Source organism: Sciurus carolinensis, chromosome 4, assembly GCF_902686445.1.
Source record: "Sciurus carolinensis chromosome 4, mSciCar1.2, whole genome shotgun sequence".
NCBI classification, from domain to species: Eukaryota; Metazoa; Chordata; class Mammalia; order Rodentia; family Sciuridae; genus Sciurus; species Sciurus carolinensis.
Genome location: NC_062216.1, coordinates 33,056,462 through 33,079,050, shown reverse-complemented (window position 1 = coordinate 33,079,050; position 22,589 = coordinate 33,056,462).

Here is a 22,589-nt window from a genome sequence, read left to right as displayed (position 1 = left end):
GGCTTACTTCCCTCAATGTTCAGATAAAACTTGACCAGAGGCCTAGAGATGGCTCTTGGGGAGTGCCCTGTGAATAAAAGCCAGCTCTATTCTTAACCGAAAAAATTTAACTCATTGTAATTTGCATAGTACAGCAGAGTACCCCATCTGTACTACCTGACACCATTTCTTTTGATTGGGCTACAAAGAGTTCTTTTCTTTTTTTTTCCTTAGCTTTTTTTTTTTTTTTTTTTTTTTTTTGGTGTTTTTGTCATTATTCCTTAAAACAATGTGAAAGTAGAACCAAATCTCCTTTCTTTACATAAAAGAAGGAGACCTAGTGTGATAGATTTGAGGTTGTGAATTTCATATTTTTAAGTAGAAAAGCATTTTTAAAGCTACTAATATTCTAAAATTCAAAACAAATATGCCTTCATTGTTATAAAATTGATTATATAAAATTAAACCTGACATTTGTGAGAAGGAATTATATTTTTCTTTGTTATACTTTTGATTCAAGTGTATAGTTCATAGGATGAATTCATACCACATATGCAATAAATAAAATAAACTTTAATTTTTATCTTTATGAATTTAGAATTACATTTAAATCTTAATATTATTAGGAAGAAACCTATATTTCTACAATGGAATGTTTTGGGGCATTAATTATATAAAGAAATTTCCAAAAAGGTAGATAATGGCATTTTTGGTTTTTTTGTTTTGTTTTGTTTTGTTTTTGTTTTTGTTTTTGTTTGGTACCAGGGATTGAACCCAGCAGTGCTTACCCATTAAGCCACATCCCCAGCTGTTTTTTACATTTTATTTTGAGACAGGGTCTCACTGAGTTGCTTAGGACCTCACTAAGTTCCTGAGGCTCTCTTTGAACCTATGATCCTCCTGCGTCAGCCTCCTGAGCCACTGGGTTTACAGGCATGCACCACTGCGCCTGGCTGATAATTGCATTTTTAATCTTAGTTGAATTCAGTGAGTAAAACTTCTTCATCTATAATTCCTAAGTCTGTATAACCCCTGTGACAGAAATGCACTAATATTTATTTTTGTCCTTGTTTCCCCTTCACCATCGTTGACTGAAGCTCTGTTTGATACTTCCATTCACAGCCTGCCCACTTCCTGGAAGTGGACATAGAGTCTGTTCTGAGGAAGGCGACACTGGAATCTTCTGACTCTGGTGGACTAACAGGTTAGTTATGTTTTAGTCTTTTCAGCAGGAGCCAAACAGGTGCTTTTTAATATACTTCAGGCTCACCAGGTTGAGAACAACAAGCTAGTAAAATGAACGTTTTTCAGAGACTTCATTTGAGCTCTATTAAAGATAGGAATAGACTCCTAACTGTGGCTTGCAATCTTGTTTCCTGGAGGCATGTGTGGATATAATGAACTGACTTGAATGTTTCCAGGAGTGCCTGTTATGTGCCAAACTGTTAGGCTTAGCACTTTCATGTACATGTAACCTCATTCAATTGTCTGAACAACACAGTGAAGCAGAACAGTTAGGTCGCTGTTGAGACTCGGAGTTAAGCAGCTTGCATAAAGTCATGCATGGGATAAGAAGTAGCCGAGGTGGAGGCTAAGTCCTAATGCAGATGATCAGAAAAGGTCTAGCATGTTCACCACTTCGCTGCACTGCAATAAGAGCCTGCAGAACTTCAAGAGGCCCATCCAGAGCTAGAATTCTATCTTTGGTGACAGATTTGCATCTTGTTATGGGAGTATTGTTTTAGGTTAGAACTTCTTTGCCATGAGCACTAGTTATTTAATCTGTTAACCTGAGGTTTCTCTTTGGTTGATAATGACATTTCAAACTATCACCCATGGATATTGTAATAATCATAATAATAATGTAATAATCATGTTCAAAAGTCATGTCAAACTACATGAAAAATTTCTGACATGTAGGTAGATCCACAAAGTCTATTTTTACCTTCCCACAAAGTCTTTACCCTAAGCTTACTATCCCACTTGCTCCAAGAACACAATAAAGTAACAAAACACATTGCAGTAAGTAGCACCAGGTCCCCAAGGATAGTGGTGACATGACGTGAATCTCACTTTCAGTATTGATGAGAATTCTTGTTTGCCTAAATCTTGGTTTCTTTATCAATACAGAGTATATACAAGGTCAACTGACTTCTTAAATGATTTCTTTAAAAAAAAATCATAGTAGTAAACCTCTGTGAGTATAAGTTTCCATACTAGCACACAGAAATTAAATGATCTTCATTAATACTTTGCGATTAAAATCTAATGCCATCAATATCATCGTGCTATCTCTCTAGTAGTTCATGCAAGACAACTGTTAAGTTAGAAAATAATGTAGACATTTTCAGTAATAAACTTTTTATATTCCAGAAATAGAAAAAAGATTTAATAACAAAAAGAAATTTTTAAAAAGTGTAGCAAAACAAACATCAAGCTAAAACTTGCCTTCAAGCCTTAGTAAGTAGGATAACACTTGTAAGATCCATTAGTGCTCAATTCAAGTTTAAGTCATTTAAATTTTAATGTTTAACTCACTTTTACTGTTTGATCATTAGTAACATTAGGAAATTCTGTTAAAATACTCAGATATTTATAATTATAGTGCTAGCTTATTCATGTTATAAAAAGTGAAGATGCTAAGTTACTAGATGCTATCTTTTCCCAGTTATCTTTCAAATTCAAGGAATTGCATCTATAAAATTCTAAATATTGAGTTGACATTTTAATAAGCTTTAAAATTATTGTATAAATAGGTCATATTTTCAGGTTTATGTATTTTCCTGAAATATACTGTCCTGGGTTGAATAGTGTGCTCCCTTAAGTATGAGAAGTAACTTCCCTTAGAAGAAGGAGGTACCTGGGCATGGAGATGCACCAGGAGACTGAGACATGATGGTGCAAAGTAGAGAATGCACGTACATGACTGCAATTCAAAGAACACCAAGACTTTCTGGTAATTACCTGGACCGAGGAGTGAGACATGGAACACTCTACATCATAGCTACCAGTGGCACCAAGCCAGATGCTGTCTTGATTTTAGAACCATTAGAGAGTAAATTTCTGTTACTTTAAATACATCAGTTTGTTTCTTTGTTACAGCAACCTTAAGAAAGAAATATTTACACACATATACACACAAAGACACACAAAACACTCTCACTGCTATAAAATTGAAGGTAAGATTTTCCACTTCTGTTACTTTTTACTGCATAAATTTACTTTGTAATTAAATTATTGCATATTCAAAACTATATTTTGAGATTAACCTTGGTAACATAAATATCCCAGATTTAAGTGGACAACAAAAGGTAAAAGGATAAGAATAAATATTTTTCCACATATTATTCAGATACTTTACATGCCATATTTAGAGAAAAAGATAAAAAATACTTGTATACAAAATTTTTCTTGTCATAACAAAGTAAAGATAAAGGTATATTCAATCATTCATCTCGGTTGGTTTCAATTTTTGACAGGTATCACACAACTGAATTTAGTAAGCTCAGTTGAATAAGAAATGATGTTTAATATAATTATGTGAAATGTTGGAATTTGGACTTTTCTTTTGGTTTTACTGGAATTTGGGGGAACAGGATTATAGAAGCAGACGACAGGAGAACACTTAGCTTAAATTAAACTGAATGCTATAATGTGAATATAGTTACCTAAAAAAGGAAATAAGACTCCAACTTTAAAGCCAAGTTTTTTTTTTAAAGGAATAAATCTAATGCTGTTTCATACTTTCTTTGTTGAATAATCTAAGTCATTTTTGGCATTTTGTTATTTTTAGTTTGTTGACTAAAGATTGCCATAGTCTAGTTCAAATTAGATTCAGTTTTACTACATCTGACAGACAGTGATAAGATAACAAATACAGAATTCTTAGAATTTTAAAACTGCTCCTTAGGAAGTGTCTTTATCTTTCTATAATTCAGTTCTAAGTGATATAAAACAGACATTTAGGTTGGTTTCTGCAGTGTTTAAAACATTTCCTCTTATCTCTCTTAATGATGTCAAAACTTTAAATTCTATATAAATATCAATAAAAATATGTTTTCCTGTACTTTCATCACTTTATTTTGGTGATCTTTGGTTGCCTAGAGATTTCAAAATGAATGTTTTGAAGAATGGAATCTTCTAGAGAGCAAAGTTTACGTAGTAGGTATTCTTGGTATTGTATTATATATAAAACTTGGAATTGATATGGATTTTAGTTAATTATAAGTATTAAAATTTGAAAATAAACTACTATATAATGAGCACAATAATACTATCCAAACATTGTTAATGAAAATAGAAAACTCAAGCTATTTGAAGACAAGAAGGAAGGGAAAGTGAGTTTATTCTGATTACCTGTGAACCTTTCATCTGTGATAGGAAAATGTATCAAAGAACATTTAAATTTTTTCTCAAATCTAGAAAAAAAGTGAAAGACTGAATAAATTAGATGTTAGTTGAAGGTCATTTTAACTGTACTAATTTAGAAATTTACTAGAAAAAAGAATTTTCCATTTCTTAATGAGACACAATATATGCACAGGAGATATGATTAGATATGGTCTGAGATCCTGTTTGGACACCTTCTTAATTATCTTCAATAAAAATGAAATTTTAGAAATGAGATTAATTCAACAAATCAATTGATAATGACTAATTAATGGATGTCACTTATCATTTATAAAGCAGTTTGAAGATGGAACATGCTATGAGTGTTAAGTAGTATTATTAAGAATATAATGATGAAGAAGGTGGAGAAAAAAATCTACCATGAGAAACATTTAAAAGAATAATTCATATTATGGAAATTACAAGAAATAGCGTAGTATTTAAGAAGAGATGTATAGCTGTTTCTTAGGTTTCTAATTTCCTTATACAATTATTCAATCTTTTAAATTACCTCTTTTGATTCTTTTTTAATTTTCGTCAATCAGCCAAAAAGTATTTACAAAGTCCCTTGAATATACTAGATGCTATTCTGAGCACTGAAAATTTAGTAGTGAACAAAATAAGTAAAATTTCTGTCTTCAAAGAACCTACATTCTGCTGGCAAAATTAAAGACAAACACAAATAAGAATTTCAGAAAATAATATATGGTCTGGAGAAAATAAACAAGGAAAAAGTGAAATATGGTACTGTATCAGAAGGATTCTGTATTGGTTAGGTAATCTGAGAAGCTCTTCTGAGCTTGGACATTATGCCCGAATAGTAAGAGACTACAGAGTAACCAAGAAAATAACCACTATGGGAATACAAGTCAGGAACTAGCTTGGCAAGTTCAAGAGACAAAAAGAATCAGAAACAACTGGATTGTGGGGCTGGCATAGGAAAAAACAAAATCAGAGATGTCAGCAAGGGTGTTTGGGTTACATTTTAGTGGTGATGGGAAGTTGTCAAAGACTGAGAGGAAGTGGCTCATCTGTTCTATTTTTGTTGTTGTTGTTTTCCTTTTCCTAGGGAAAACAGAAGCATGTTTAGAAAAAGAGGAACCAGTTAAAAGGTTTTACTAATGTTTTAATTTTTCTAGAGTTTTATTGAGTTATATTTTACGTATCATAAAATTTATCCATCTCAAGTATACAACATGTGTACAATTCAATGATTTTTAGCAACTTTAACACTTTAGCCATCATTGAATCAGTTTAAAACACATACCCTTCCCCTCCCAAGACCTCTCAAGCTCATTTACATTTAATGCCACCCCAGTTTTCTGTCTTCATGTATTTGCTTTTTGTGAAAAATTTATATAAGTGCCTTCATAGAGTATGTGGTCAGAGAATTGGTGACCATTTATACCAGGATGATAGCTGCAGAAATGATCAGAAGTGGTCTGGTTTGACATTTTCCTTGAAGGGAGTGCTGAGAAGAATTTCTGTTGAATTGGATATGGAATTTAAGAAGAATGAATGAAAAAGAATTCTCAGATTAAAAAAATATTTGATATGTGTGACTAGGTAGAGGTATCCTCATTGCAATTATGAAAAATCTTCAAGGAGAAAAATCAATGCATTTTATCATATATCAGATTTTTACAAAGTATAAAAGTATAAAGATAATGTAGATAATAGGTATATAGTATATCTGGGAATTACCAAAGGGTGGATATTTAGACCATAGGCATGGGACTGGGGACATGGCATTGATAGAGTGTTTTCCTGGCAACTGTGAATCCCTAGCACCTCAAAAATGAATGAATACATGAAGAAATACACAAACAAGAAAAATGTAGGCATACATGAGATTACGAAGTGAGATATGAGAAAGCAAGAAAGAGGGAAAGAGAACCAATTCAATGGAACAATAATATTTTGACATATATAATTTACATTTCTCACTATAAAATAAAAATCTGGGCACTTGTTAAAAAATTACTGAAAACCTGAATATCTGCCTGTTTCTATCCCAACACATGAAGAGCTCAGAAGTATTCGCTCTGTCCTAACAACAGGTAAAAAGATAAAAACTGAAAAGTAAACAACTCCTTTTAGCTTCATTAGAAAATTGATTCACAGGGAAAATTATCCTTCCCCTTCCACATTGGAGAGAGAAGAATGGATACAGAGAATAACAACTTGTAGTAGAAACCCAGGGACAGGTATCTCTGCCATATTGGAAAACATGTACTATAAGCAATGAATTGCTAGAGGCTGTTGTGGATAAGACTGTGAGAGAAAAACTCCAGGTGGACATAGTTATAGATAACACTTCACACTTTTGGGTTTTACCTCCAGAAACTCTCTCATCTTACAATGAACATCAGAGAAAAATGCCTCAGGTTTTTGGTGGGGGTGGAGGGAAAGAACCATTGTGAAATATGCTACAATATTCTGTTCTTAACAAGGCCTGTTCTCAAGGGGATCTATTTTACCATAGGCTAACCCAATTGGATTTTATTAGAGTACAACCTTTCTAGGGGAACAGAAATTACCCAACTCCAGTAGTTACTTTTACCTAGACTATTGAGTCCAACTTTTAAAAAATAACAAGGAGTACTAAAAAGAAAACAAAAGCTAAAAATCATGTTTGAAGACAATGAACAAGCATCAGAACCAGAGGTCAGGAATGTGAGTATTGTCAGATCAGAATTATTTAAAACTATAATTTAATATGGTAAGGACTTTAGTTTAAAAAATAAGTAGACAACATGCCAGAAAAATGAATGAATAAATGTAAAGATAAAATAAACGGAGACATAGAAATTCTAATAAAAAATCAAAGAAATATTAAAAGACATCATAGAAATAAAGATGGATTCATTAGTAGACTGAACTTGGCTGAGGAAAGATTCTCTGAGATTTGGGATATAACAATAAAAACTTCCAAAATTGAAAACCCAACAAAAAGACTAAGAGAAAGAAAAACTGAAGAATAAAAGAAAAATCATAACAAAACATCAAAAAAACTTTGGGACAACTACAAAAAGTATAATACTTGCATAATAGAGTTATCAGAAGGAGAAGAGAAACAGGAACAGAAGCAATTGTTGAAGAAATAATGACTAATAATTTTCCCCAAGTTAATGTCAGACACCAAACAACAGACCCAGGCAGCCCAGAGAACACAAAGCAGGATTAATGCTAAAAAACAAAGAAACAAGTAACCCTACCTATAGGCATATTTAATTCTCAGAAAGGTAAATGAAAAATAGTATGAAGGAAACTGTATTAGTCCACTTTTCATCACTGTAATCAAACTATTTGAAAAGAACTACTAAAGGAAGAAAGGTTATTTTGGCTCATGATTTCAGAATTTTTCATCCATGGTTGGCTGACTTTGAGGCAGAATCATCATGGCAGAAGACATAGATGAACCTTAAATGTGTAAGTGAAGGAAGCCAACCTGAAAAGATGACATATTGTATGAGTCCAATGATGAGATATTCTGTATAAAGCAAAACTATAGAGAAGCTTAAAATATCAGTGGTTGCTGAGGATGAAAGAGAGGAGGGATAAATATGCAGAGCACAAAAATAAATTTCAGGGTAGTAAAAATATTCCAGAGAATACTGTGGTAGAAGATACGTGTCATTATATCTTCTGTCAAAAACCATAGAATGTTCAAGTCCAAGAGTGACCCTGATGTGAGCTGGACTTGGGTTCATGATGTGTCAGTATAGATTTATTAATTGTAACAAATATACCACTCCAGTTTAGGGTATTGATAATGGGGAACGAAGCATGTGTGATTGCCAGGAATATATGAGGAATCTCTATGTCTATCAATTTTGTTTTGAACACAAATTGCTCTAAAAATCAAAGTCTATTAATTTTTCAAAAATTACTGATAACTTTAGAATTAACATCACCAGAAAATTAAATGAGACCCAGGACTCTTCAGTAGGATACTCTATGCAGTGACATACATTGCACAACCATGGAACCAACCATGGTTTCTAAGACCATGGACTAGGGAAAGGAAAAGAAACATCAAAGGAAACTATGTCTCATAGAAATGTAAAGAAATGAAGTTGTTATGGATTGAAGTATGTCCCTCATCCCAGATTCAGATGTTGAAGGCTAAATGCCCAGAGTGATGTCCTATGAGATCGTATTGTGAGCTCTAATCTGACAAGGCTGGTGTTCTTCTAGAAAGAGGAAAAGTCACCAGAGATCTCTCTCCCTCTCTCTCTCTCCACACACAATATCATAATATTATGGTTTGGATGTGAGTTGTCCACCAGAAGTTTATATGTGAGAAAATGCAAGGAGGTTCAGAAGAGAACTGATCGGATTATGAGACCTTTAGCCCAATCAGTGAATTAATCACCTGATGGGATTAATTGAATGATAATTGAAGACAGGAGGTGGAACGGGTGTGTGTGTGTGTGTGTGTGTGTCTGGTTTTGGGTATATATTTATACCTGGTAAGTGGAGTCTCTCTCTGCTTTCTGATCATCATGTAAGCCACTTCCCTTTGCCACACTCTTCTCCCGTGGTGTTCAGCCTTACTGGGAACCTCAAGGAATGGTGCTGGTGCTGTACTTATGTGGACTGAGACCTTTAAAACTGTGAGCCCTCAAATAAATTTTTCCTCCTCTATAATTGTTCTGGTCTTGTCCTTAAATCAAAGCAGTGGAAAAGCTGATTAAAATACAGAGTAAGCGAGAGAGAGAGAGAGAGAGAGAGAGAGAGAGAGAGAGAATATGGAAAAAACACGCAAAAAACAAAAACATCTACATGAGGATTCAGTCTAAAGGCTCTATCTGCAAACTAGGATAAAAACAAGCATGACAGTACCTTGATTTTGAATTTCCAGTCTGAGACCAGAACTGTGAGAAAGTTAATTTCTGTTTTTCTGCCACTCAGTCTTTTCTTAAAGCAGCTGTAGCAGACCAATGGAAGATTTCAAAGAGGGAGAAAGAAGTTACTATGTGCAATCCTGGCAAAAGAAAACAGGATGAACATTGAGGCTTGACCACCAACTTTGGGGAACTCATGCCATTTTTGCCCTCAGGAATATCTCTTTTATTGGAATGAGAAGAAGAAGAGCCTTTTTGAAAGAATTTGAAAAAAAGATGAAAACAAGGAAATGGATATGACCTGTTATCAATTAATCATAAAATATTTTTCTTTGGAATTGACTATTATTTTACTCTCCTCTATTGTTTTCCCAATGCTGTTGTTATGAAATCAGATTCCTTGCATCACTGATTCATTCTGAAAATCTCTGCGGAAATAATCTTGTGAAAATTAAAAATTTCCTGTATTTCCTCTAAGTGATAACTTCTGTTTTTGAGATGAAGTATAAGTATTTTACCCTGAGATCTATGATCTACCTAATATGATTACACTCATTTGTTATTGGTTATTCTTTGCCTCTCCAATCTGAGATTTGTGCCCCTGCTTGGGATTACCTAAAATCACCCTTATGTTCAACAGATCATTAGAAGGACACTTAGGACTCAGAAAGAGCTGTTATAGTCATGGTTACAGTTTAATATTAACAAAGGGAGAAAGGCACATGGGGCTGAAACCCAGGAAAAAACAGGTACCAGTTTCTAGGTATTCACACAGATCTATTTAACTCTCCCAGAAACAGTGTGATTGTTTGTAAAGTTGTGCTAACTAGCGAAGGTCACACATTCTTTAGTATCTAGAGGTTTTATTGGGTGTTCGCCACGTAGGCAAGTGACACCATTCCCAATGCTCTCCATTACTGGGCTCCAGTCCCCCAAAACCAAGACAGGTGTTCACCATGAATCACATTGTTAGCATGAGCTCTCTGATCAGATTGGAAGCAGGGAGCTCAAGGTGTCAGATATGGTAAAACATTCAGGAAGAATAGTCCAGGGCTCCCAGGGCAAGCAAAGGGCCAGTGCTGAACACAGACCCTTTTTGGGAACATGCAAGCCTGCTGAGTTAAACATTTCCTGCATAGACTTCCCAACTAATAGTTTATGACTTGATTTTTAATTTGAAAAAAATAAATGAAGTTGTAGTAGCAGAAGTGAGGGGAAGGGTGGGGGCATTTCCTGTGTGTCCAGTGTTGAACCAGATCTATAAATGCATTTTCTCTTTAATTCTCATTATAGCCCTTCAAGATAGTTATGATTCATTTCTTCATTTACTTACAAAATATTTGCTAAGGGGATGCTGAACTGTCTTGTGACACTCCTGTGTCTAGGAGGATTTTGTAAATCCTTTGTAATAATACTTAGTTTCAGAATGAATTTACATACCTAAAGCCCATAACTGAGACAATTCTAATTAATTCAGCAAACATTTATTAATGCTTATTATATAGTGAGTTGAGTTAATTCAAGTTTATGCTCTACATGCGCTATCTTTTCTATAAGTATAGAATAATGAAGAAGATATCTGCTGATAATAAATTTTTGATCTTAAATTGCTATTAAAACTTAAATATCTTTGCATATTTAATTCATTGTTTAATTCTTTGATTAAAAAGTAATCCATGGTTATTATAAAAATATAGACAATATGGAAGTCAAAAAATACAAAAATAAAATATAGAACAAATATTTACAGTGACACTCAAATATGAAAAGTTATAGCTAATGTTTCTATTATTCCATATAGTATCATTCTATACATATTTGTAATTTTTCTGCTTAACAACAGTATCATTGTATCTCTGTGCAGTTAGAAAATATGTAACCATTATTAGCTAGGTTGACATGAATTGTCATATTTTTACTTTTTATCATTTTTTAAAAAGTTCACAGTATATCAGGTATATCAGGTACCTAGACCTCTACATCCATATCTCATTTAATCCTGGAAGCCACTCATTGATTTTTTTTTTCTTTTGGCCTTCATTATACAGGTAAAGGCTCTGAGGATTAAGAATTCAGGTAACATGCTCCAGGTTACAGAATTAGAAGTCGTGATTTTAAGTTTTATACCCAGGTCACTCCTATTCCAAAATTCTAAGCTATCTTAGTCTTTAATTATTCCAGATGTGCATCTCATGTATTTTTAATGATGTTTTATGCATCTGTTTGATGCCCTGTGCTTCTTTTGTATGCCCCTCAGTATTTAATATACTGTTAGGCACATGTTTATTTCTAATTAAACTCAAATTTAATTGAATTAACCATATGGTCTTTGCTACTTCATCATTAATTTATTTCTGCTATTGATTTGAACCTGGTAGAAATATGCATAATTTCTATTGATACAAATTTCAAGACATTATTCTTATGGTTTAGTCAATATATTGTTTTATTAAAACATTCTGGTTTTCATTATCAGAAGAGTTTCCTATAATTATTTTTTCTCAATGGTATGTGTGCAAAATTTTAGGATATTTTAACTTGTATATATCAAAAGATGGCAAAAATTACAAGTACGAATGATATATTAATAAAAATGCACATGTTTTTCAGAAAATTCACCAAGTGATAAACAGTGCAGAATAATTATCATTGCCATACTTCCTCCACGAGGTTAATCTCCTCTCTCTAAGCCTTCAAGCCACAGTTTCTTTCTTATTTCTACCTTCACACCTGTGAAAATCCTCTTGTTGTAATGTTTACAATTCCTCATTCCATCTTTTTCTGAAAAGTCATTCCAAAGGGACATTTCTTAGAGATGTGGCAAAAAACTGTTCAATAGGTACCAAGAACCAAAAACTCAGCTTGTTAGAAGCAAAACAGTAATCAAGGGACAAGAAAATAATGTCTTGTTGAAATTAGGAAGCATAGGCTTTTTTCCCACTGTTTAGAAGTAATTAGAAAAATGTCAGAGAAAAAATGAACTTTAGAAAATTCTTTGAATTTTCTTTGAATTTTTGATAACTGGTGTAAGAATTGACTGAAGTAATCTTGAAAAGAGTGGTAAAATCAGGTATTGTTTGATTTGAAGTACGTATTCACTTGAAATGTTTAGATTATTAACCTTAAGAAAGCTGAGAAGGGATTCTTGCTTGAAAGATTTTCAATACTTTTATAGCAAGGGGTAAGTAAATAGCATAAATCCAACATAAGTAGAGGTAATCACTGTTGTAGGATGTTTTGATATGATAATTAACTACTCATTTATGTGTGAAACCTAGTAGATACTTTGAATTTCTAAACTCTTTTTGAAAACAGCGAATTAAAATTATTCTACAAACACCAGAGTGTTTACTTATGTAAATTGTCTTTCTTCCTTCCTCTTTATCTCAGTTGATGTGAGTGATAGTTTTAAGGTACAGTGGTGGGGAGTTTAAATTTTATCTGAAATTTAGAGTAAAAATATGTCAGAGTATAGTTTAGAGGAAAGAAGTGAGGCTAAATTCAGGGAGCAAAGAAATTTTACAAATTGTCAGATAGAATGTGAAAGTCTGCCTTGTTAGTTTTATTAATATAATAATGTTTAAAATCTACTTATAAAAGTCTACTTTAAAAATAACATACCAAAATATTCCAAATTTAGAAATTTGCTGACAAATTTTAAGAATTTGCTTATCTTTTACTTATAGCACATCTCATTTCATTCATTACTAATATATATATATATATATATATAGAGAGAGAGAGAGAGAGAGAGAGAGAGAGAAAGAGAGAGAGAGAGAGTATATATACATGCTGTACACACACACTAATTCACAAAAATCAAGATATTAAACCAAGATTATCCAAAAACTTATTATCCTTTCAGCATAACATTCAATAAAGAAGAATGTTAACCTATCTTTGGGAAATTTAAACCTCTATCCTAGCTTCATCCCCCCACTCTGGATTTCTTTATCTAACTGACTGACATTCCTATTTTGAATGTGTCTCCCCCAAACTTGCTTTTCCTCTGTTTTCCCCACCATGGTTAAGAGCGTCTCTATCTTCATCTGTCAGCTTTTTCTCCCACAGCGTCTATCCAAGCCATCAGGAAATCCTGTTGGGGGCAGTAAATACTCAAATATATATTAAGAATCAATCACTTGTCACCTCCAGGGTTACCAACGCAGTTCAGGTTCATTGTGTCTTGCTCCTTTGCCAACTCCTCCCTTGCCCTCTTTAGTTCATTATCCAATAAACAGCTGTAGTGAAACTTTTAAAACTTAAATCTTATATTTTTCACAAGTGAAAACTGTCAAATGCATACTTACCTTGTTCGGAATCAAAACCAATGTCTGTGTATGACTCACAAGACTCTAATAACTTGTCTCAATCACTAGCACCCTTGTTATATTGTTAGTTTCCCGTTCTGGAACTAAAAGCAATGAAATAAACTAAATCAGAAGATAATCCAGTTATAAACATGAGTAAATAAAGAATATAAACACATGTGCACGCGTGCTCAAATGGATACAAGCAATATAATTGTGTACAATATTGACCTTTATATATATTAAAGGAAGCTCTTTTGTAACTTTTATGTAGACTTTGAAGGGGGTTTCTACCAACAAACTATATATCTTAGAAATTTCTTTGTTATTTAGAACACCACATATTTCCCTCAAGAGATAAGTTAATGGATCCAGAAACTATGTTCTGTTGATTTGCTTAAATTATTACTAAATCTTAATCTGTATAAGTAAAATATTGGAAAGGCAGCTTTTTAAGTCTTTATTTGAAGTATTTCAAGATAAATTTTTTTCATTTTTTTCATTTTCTTTAAGAACACTCTATTACTGTTACATTTAAATGGAGGTACTATTTACATTGAGGTGATATCTTAATCAATCTAGTACTACCCAGAAAAATAAAGCCTCATATTGTTATGTGGAAACTGAACAAAATGATACCTGTGTAGATTCAGACACATTCTGTAAGGCTGAGTTTACTTCATTATAGAAATTTACTTCTGATAAAATTACTAGGAAGGCAGTAAAGTATTTCATAAGAGTATTAGGAAGAGTAAAACAATCTTAGCATATTTGATTATTCAATAAGTTTACTGTCTTTCTGGTCTGAACATGTTTATACTGTTCAGTGTTCATTTTCTATAAGTTTTAGTGTAGGTATATGGTTAATCAAAGGATATTCGACCTACTACCACTTTTAAATTAGAATGGATCATTTTGATAAATGCAAGCCAAAACAAAATTTTTAATAATGATTACTTATAAAGAATATAATGGGTCAAAACAGTGAAATACTCTGATATTAAAATATTTATTTTTAGCAAACAGGGGAAAGGAGAAAGCGAAAGAGAAAAAGATGGCTAGAGGAAAGACAAGAGAGTACTACTTAAACCCCTGGGATTTCTCTTGCGAGAGGCTATTATTTGTATTGATTTTAGTTTGCAAGTTCTCTCTCTCTCTCTCTCTCTCTCTCTCTCTCTCTCTGCTGGCCCACTATATAATCCATAAATAATACATAGAGCAGCAGTGAGTCATTCTTTAGACTGCAAGCATAGCAACCATACAACACATTAATCTACCAATTGAGCCAGCACGTCATTTCCATCATAAAATGCACTTCATTGTGGAATCAGGACCCTGGAACTTAAACTCTCTATTGGCCCCAAGGTTCTAACTAAACAGACTAAGAAGTGCAGAATGAAAGGATTCTTATCTGGCAATTATGTCAGCCTTTATTATTTAGTTGAACTTCAACGCATCTGCTTACTTCTTTGCCCTTAAAATCTTGATTCAAGTAGTGAATAGATAAAGCAAGAGCTGTTGCTATTATATCTAACAAATTGTTACATGTGACCTCTTTCCGGGGACTTTTCATGAGAATCGTACAATTTTCTCCAAGTAATATGATTCTGTTTGTTATTTATCACCTAAGTCTGTGAGAAATGTAAAGCTTCAGACTGTAACCAGGTAACTAAATGGCTAGTTTATAGGTTGAATGAAAAGAGGACAATAGAAGATACTAATGTCAATTAAAGAACACTTTAGAAAGTGACATCAACTAAGGTAAAGGGGAATTAATGGTGAGTTAGTGGGTGACAGAACCCTAGGGAGCTTCAGTGTTTCAGAGAGTTGCTCAAGTGTACCACAGATTACATGTGAGGATCTTTCTCAGTCTGTGGAAGAACCATTTTATTTTTATGTGTTAAAACACACTGTTCTAGTAGTCTTACAAACATCTAGAACAGTATACAAATCATCAAAAATCAGTGTGATTCACAGTGACTTCAAAAGTTAGGCAAATGCATCATTCCAGAACTGGAGGAAGACCTGGGATACGGCCATGTCTTCGAGGTCGCCCTTGTTGTTTCCCACACACCCTCTTCCTCAGAAGTTGACTTTCGTCCACCAAGGCTGACTTCCAAATTTTTGCTTTTTCCTTATCTCCTTGTGTGTGGAAGAGTTTGGTATTTCTCATTTCTGAGTCTTATATAGTACAATTTGTTTTTCCATTTGATTGTTAACAGACAACAAAGTTATTTCAAATTTCAGACTACACATGGAACACTGTTGTGAACATTTGTATTTGATAAACATGAATTCTGGTGTTGTAAATTATAGTTACATATATTCATTTTAGTCGATATTGGCAAATAATTTAGTAGAGATTGACAGTGTCAATTTGAGCTCTCACTTATAGCTTATGGACATTTCATTTGCTCCAAAATCTTGCTTGTTCTTAACATTGTCATTTTTTTTTACTTTATTTTAATATTAATTATTCTGATAGTGGTTTTACATCTTGGATTTAGTTGATATGTCCCCAGTGACTAATGAAATTGAACACAGTTTCAAGTGATTATTGGTCACTTGGAGATCTATCTTTTTTTGCAAAATGCCCATCAGGCCTTTTGTTCATTTTACAGTTGTTTTGTCAACTTTTTGTATTGATTTGTGGGAGTTCTTTGTATATACTGGATGCAATTTGGTTTGTTTTTTCATTTAATCATTTCTCTTAATGAATGAAAATTCTTAAACATAATGCAAGTTGTCTTTTTATAATTAATATTTTTCTAATGGTTCTGTGTAAGAGATCTTTGTCTTTTCTAACATCATGAATTTGTTCCCTGATATTTTCTTCTAATAGACGTATGATTTCAACTTTTAAATTTAGATCTATGTGGAATACAGATGTTGAGAAATTATTCTATTTAATTATGCCAATTATCTTGTAAAAGGTCCAGTTTATAATGAAATATAATGTTTCATAAATTTGATTTTAGGATGCTGTTGGGTCAATATATCTGTCTGGGTCCAATCAGGACAAAGAAATAGAGGCAAATTTAATATAAGAAATTAGTAACCATAACAAGAGGCTAGAATAATGAGAAAGAAATAAAGAGAACTCTAAAGAGAATAGAAATAGCAGATATAAGGAAGAACCACTAACCCTAGAGTTGTCATGAGCATCCAAGGGAAAACTTCACATGCCACCAGTTGGGGCGGAGATCCAGGCCTAGTTAGAGAGGATTTGACCATGTCTTATGCTGCAGAGAACTGGCTGTGGTGAATGCTGGTGAAACTTGCTGGCAATATACCCTCCAGGTTCTGGGAAAATTGTTCCTAGGAAGCTATCTCAATAGAGGTGTTCTACTACAAAATTGTACAAGGAAGGGTGGAAAAAGTTGCTGTTGGATAGTTGCTGCTGATCATTATGTACTGCAGGGTCTTCGTGCTAAAAAGTCACTCACAATCAATGGCCTAATGAGAATAACTTGTTCATGTTACAGATCCTGGGCTCTGGGTAAGCCATGTGCATTTCAGGAGTTTACCAAGAACGCACATCACAACTAGGAAGCAAAACTTTCTTCCCATAATGTCTCTCCAGCATTTATGTCCCACATCCAATTTTTATTAGAGTAAGCAAAAAGGGTTATTTTGTAACAGAGAGGTAGTGAATTGGTAACTACAATATCAATTTCTAGTTCAAAAATATAAATTCCCACTCCATGGAATTTAGCCATTCCTCTAACTCAGATAGGAAGGTAGATTCCCATCACTAGTGTGACCCTTAATGAATGAGTAACATATTGTATTAATCTGGGAATGAACTGCTTTATCATTCCTGAATGTGCAGTCTATGGTCACTCTCTGTTCGAACATCAGGCACTCGGATCATTAGCATTCCTTACATGCCAGGAAGTGAACACAACTTAGTAGAATGTATCATGACTTATTAAAAACATTCATCTCCAAGGTATCTGTCATAAAGATAAAAAGTCTAATAATATCATTGACAGATGGTAGGAACATCCTTTCTCTGCTTATAATTAAGCAAGAAGTTAAAATAGTATTTAAAGTATATAGTCTGATTGACATGTCTCACTCCCTGAGATACTGTTATTCTATCTACATATAGCACCCCAAATTTATTTTTTTTAGTTCATTATTCATATTGAAGATTTTATTTGGTTTTATAATATCAGATTCTCTTATTTTTCTTCCTTTCTTTGACAATTCCTTTTCTAGCACTTTTCTTCATACAACCTAAATGTCAGCATAGCTTTCTATAACTACCTTTGGTTCACTGATGTATTTGTGGAGCAAAACTATATTCTTTTAAAATTCTTTTGAATTCCATAACTTCAGTTCTCATTTCTTAGTGAAATATATAGGTCTATATCTTCAACCCTTATGTCAGTCTCAAGATTCCAGAGTCATAAATTTCTAACCATTTGTAAAACAGTTATGGCTTATTACATTGCCAGCATCTCAGATTCAACATAACCAGAATCTGCTGCTAAACAAGTTTCCATTCAGAAATCTTATTAATGATACATCTGGTCATCCAGTTCAGCATTTTGTAGTTCATTCATGCTTAACATTTTATCTTCCTAGTCCATATTATCCCTTACATTTTTAAGTTTCTTAGATTCTCTGCCTACATTCTCATATTATCATTCCAGCTACATTTACACTTAAAGTTCACGGGTAGGAATAACAACTACAAAAAAGCAACAATGACACCAACATATGAAACGTATAGTGTTTAGTTTAAATTCCTTGTCTTCTGAGGAACTGGAATAAAGGTTATTGGGGTGGAAGATTCTACAATCTATTATTAATAAATCTGAGATGTGTAATAAAATGCCTTTAGGATGTAGAGTATTTTAACAAACCATGTGATCAGCTTTCAGGTTCAAATTGCAAGAGATATCTTCCAAAGTGTAAATCAGAGGTTGAACCTAAGAAAGATGTAAAGGAGAGAATAAAGTCCTCATTAAAACCTCACTTGAGCTGGACATGATGGCACACCCTTAAAATCCCAGCAACTTGGGAAGTTGAGGCAGAAGGACCACAAGTTCAAAGTCAGCATCAGCAACTTAGCAAGGCCCTGTTTCAAAATGAAAAATAAAAAGGAGCTGGGGATGTTGTTCAGTGGTTAGGTGCTCCTGGGTTCAATCCCCAGTCCAAAAAAGAAAAAAAAAAAAAAAAAAAAAAAAAAAACAACTCACTTGAATGAAACAAAGCAAATAGAAGGAAGGGAAAAAAAAAAGTGGAAACATACTATAAGAGGATCTCAAAGTCAAGAAAGAGAAGAAAATATATTTAAGTTGATGAAGAACTTGATGGGAAATTCTCAGGATGAGGAGAAAGGAAGCTCATAGAAGAACATGATAAAAAGTGACTGTGATGTTAAGACCAAAACTAAAGATTCATGTTATAGGATAGGATATAAGAATAAGTCAGTATAAGTCACAAAAAATATTGATTCAGAAATGGTTCTTTAAAACATCTCTGTAAGTGGTTTAGGGTTCAGATTTTTCTTTCATCTATTTCTTTATAGCAATTTTTTGGTACCACTGAAGTCTGCACAGAAAAACATTGAAAAAAATGTGTACCTACAAGAATCTTGATTCCCAGGAGTACAAACAAACTCTTGAGGTCAAGCGTAACTCTAGAATTCTATGAATGTGTGGAATCTTTTATTTACTTCTCTGCAAGTTGCCTTCTGAACATATGTAAGAATTATTTATCTTTTTTTTTTTCAGAAGTGGAAACTGAAAGAAGGTTAAGTAACTTTATCAAACTGAAAGAGCAGTTCAATTGCAGAATTCAGAGAGTTCTACAATCCCTGGTAAATGGCTAACATTGTTTAAAATTAGATGAGGCATTTTAGAAAATTTCAAATAAGTGATCCTACTCATATCTTATTAGATTGATATAATAATAAAATAATACTATGTCATTTTCATTATCAGGTCCCTTTAATTTTTGCTAGTAAACAAAAGCATCTTTATATTCCAAAGAATGGTGACATTGTGTGGATAATTAATCATAACATTTTAGAAAATGAAGTATACTAATTAGCAGCTTATTTGATCTCAGGAATTATTATTCAAAAAATAATGATTGAATTGTGATTATTTACACATTATTATGTGTGACCCTGTGAAGTCATAAAGAGACATATTGTATAAGAGCTTGGGTTTTACAGTATAATTTCCTGGGCTGGAAAAATAAAGATGGTATAAGAAATCATGCCCACTGTGTGATGAGCTCAGAATATGTATTTACACACACACACCCCCAAAGAAAAAAGAGAGATCACTGAACAGAAAATTCTTGAAAGGGGAACACGGATGATTGACAGATTTCTGATGATTACAACTCCTTTGACACGTGTGTTGCTTTTGATGACTTAAAAGACCCTTTGTATTTAAAGGTATTAAGGAGAATGAGAGTTGAGTCAGCCTTATTTCAGTTAATGATACCTTTCTAGTTTTTTTGTCCCCCCGCTACTCTTGCAATGTGAGTTGGTGGTCCTTACTACTGCTACAACAGTTCAGTTTGGTCCCAGTTGTGTTTATAGCAATATGGACTCTGAGAACAATAGAAGAAATTAAGAATGAGTACACATTTGTCTTTCATACTTTCTGCTGCCCAAGACTGCCATCTCTGGCTCAGCACTTGGAAAGCCATCAATGAAGAATACAGTGGTGTTTCAAGAAGGAAACACAAATATGGGCTTGTCTGCCTATAAGTCTCTCCTACATGGATGCCACTGTCCCTTTTTTTTTTTTTTTCATTTTGAAGAAGTAAGAATTTTGAACAGGAAATAAGTTTTATTTCAGAGCTGGATTAGGACATCTACCCCACTGATCCTTTGCTTTCCTGGTCTGTAAAATTGCAATTAGGATAGCAAGGAAGACCTCAATTTATACTTTTCTTTACATGGATTATGTACGTACTTTTTGCTAGATTTCTAGTAATAAAAAGTCTAAAAAAATTACCACTTGGCCATATGTAGTCATGGCATGTGTGGAAAGTTGAGCTGACCATGCTACCATTTGCTGTACATTTTTCTGTCTAATAGAGGGTACCAGGTTAAAACTGGATAAGTTTCAAAGGGATAAAACCCTAACAATTGTTCATTTCCTATTGTTTATTCTGAATAATGGCCTCTTCCTACTCTCCTTTTTCTAACTTTATTGCTAGTTCTATTGTTAGATTTCTCTACCTCTGGAATCCAATAAAATCTCTCTTTAAGCCTCCTTAAAATTATTCCACAAATATATGTGATTTCACACCTTTGAAAATGCTAGGAACCCTTAGGTCAGATCAACTCAATAAAAGATTTAGCCCTGTTGGCTCTATCATTAAAGTTCCTGATCCTGAGAAGGACCCATGTTAAAGATAATGGATACCTAGACAACTTCTCCAAAGACATTTGGCCGTCCAGAGGAAGCTCTGAAGCCAGTATTAACTAACCTAATGCTTGTACCCAACAGAACATTTCAATCAAAGCAATCCCTCAATTTCTTCTGAAGTTTACCAAAATGGTAAACATAAAGAAATAGTTTCCTAAGTTTCCTAAGTAAGCCCAACATTGCAAAATGAATATAAAGGGATTATTTGCATTTAAAACTCATCCTGGTTTAGCAATGGGCATGGAGTAGATATTAATATTTGATGATGAGTAAGAAAGTAGGTTTAACATGTAATATGATTTGTTTGCACTTAAAAATATTTTTTTTTTCCTTCAAAAAGAATGTGGAGTTCTGTAATAGACAGAGTTCCTGAAGGAATAACCCCTATGAGAATTATCCTCCCACAGATATCTAACTAGAAATTTGGACAAAATATAGGAAACAACAATTTTCAGTCATTGGACAACAGTCAGTGAAGCATTATAATCCCTGTGGGAAGAGAGAAAAAGAGATGAATTCTACCATGGCCTTGCTTTCTGCTTGGGGGACAATTTGCAGACAATAGTGTGGGTAGGGAAAACCCAAACAAACAGAACTCTGCAAGTTGCCCTGAGTTGAAGAAACTAAACTTGATGTTCAAAGAGATTTAACGCAGCTGTAATGTTTAGGTTAGAGATCTCTGAGGAAGAAGCTGTACAAACAAACTCTAGAAATTAAAGGTCATTGAGTCTCTGGCTAAGTACCAATCAGCATATGCCCTAAATTAAATTCCACAAAGCCAAGCAAGAAAAACTTGAGGAAAGAACAAATTTTCAAGCTTACATATAACTCCAAAGTTTGGAAGGCCAGATGGAGAAAAACTGCTAAATATTTGAGGCAGATGTGAAGACCACAAAATAGACACATCTTAGGGGTGGGGCTCAACTAGTTTCACTTCAAAATAATGATCAGTGTAGTGTGCTCATCCCCACCAAGATATAAGTGAGTAAATATTTCCACAAAGTCAGAACAAAGGTAAAACTAACTCTACATGGCTGAAATCTCTGTCAGAATAAAGTCTTGTCATACTTGAGAAGAAACAAAAAAGTCTAGCACACCGGAGTTTAGAATAAACAACACTCCTTATCAACCATTCACCCTACGATACTATGTTTAAAAGCCAGAGAATGTGATGCTTACAAGGAGAAAAATCCAGCAAGAAAAAAGAAAGCAAAACAAAAATGAAACCACCTTATATGGCAACAATGATGCAAATACCAAAGACTCTAAAAGACAGATGAAATGAAATTTAGACAGTGCAATTCCCCTAAATGGGATTATAGCATGTTAGAGCCTAAAGATGAGATGACTAGTGAACTTGAAAATAAAGTATGAAAATATTCAACATGAAGCACAGAGGAAGTATAAAAATAGTGAATGGCAGAAAATGAAGAGAACCTCCTTTTTGATCCCCATGACTTAGGGGACAATCACACACATATAACTGAAATCTTCCAAAAAGAGTAGGGGCAGAAAATATACTTGAAGAAAACATATCTGAAAATATTTTAAATTTGATCAAAATCTTAAAACTGGACACCCATGAAGCAGTAAAAAGTACAAGAGTACAAAAACAAAATAATTGTACCAAGTCATATCATTATTGGCTTGTTGAG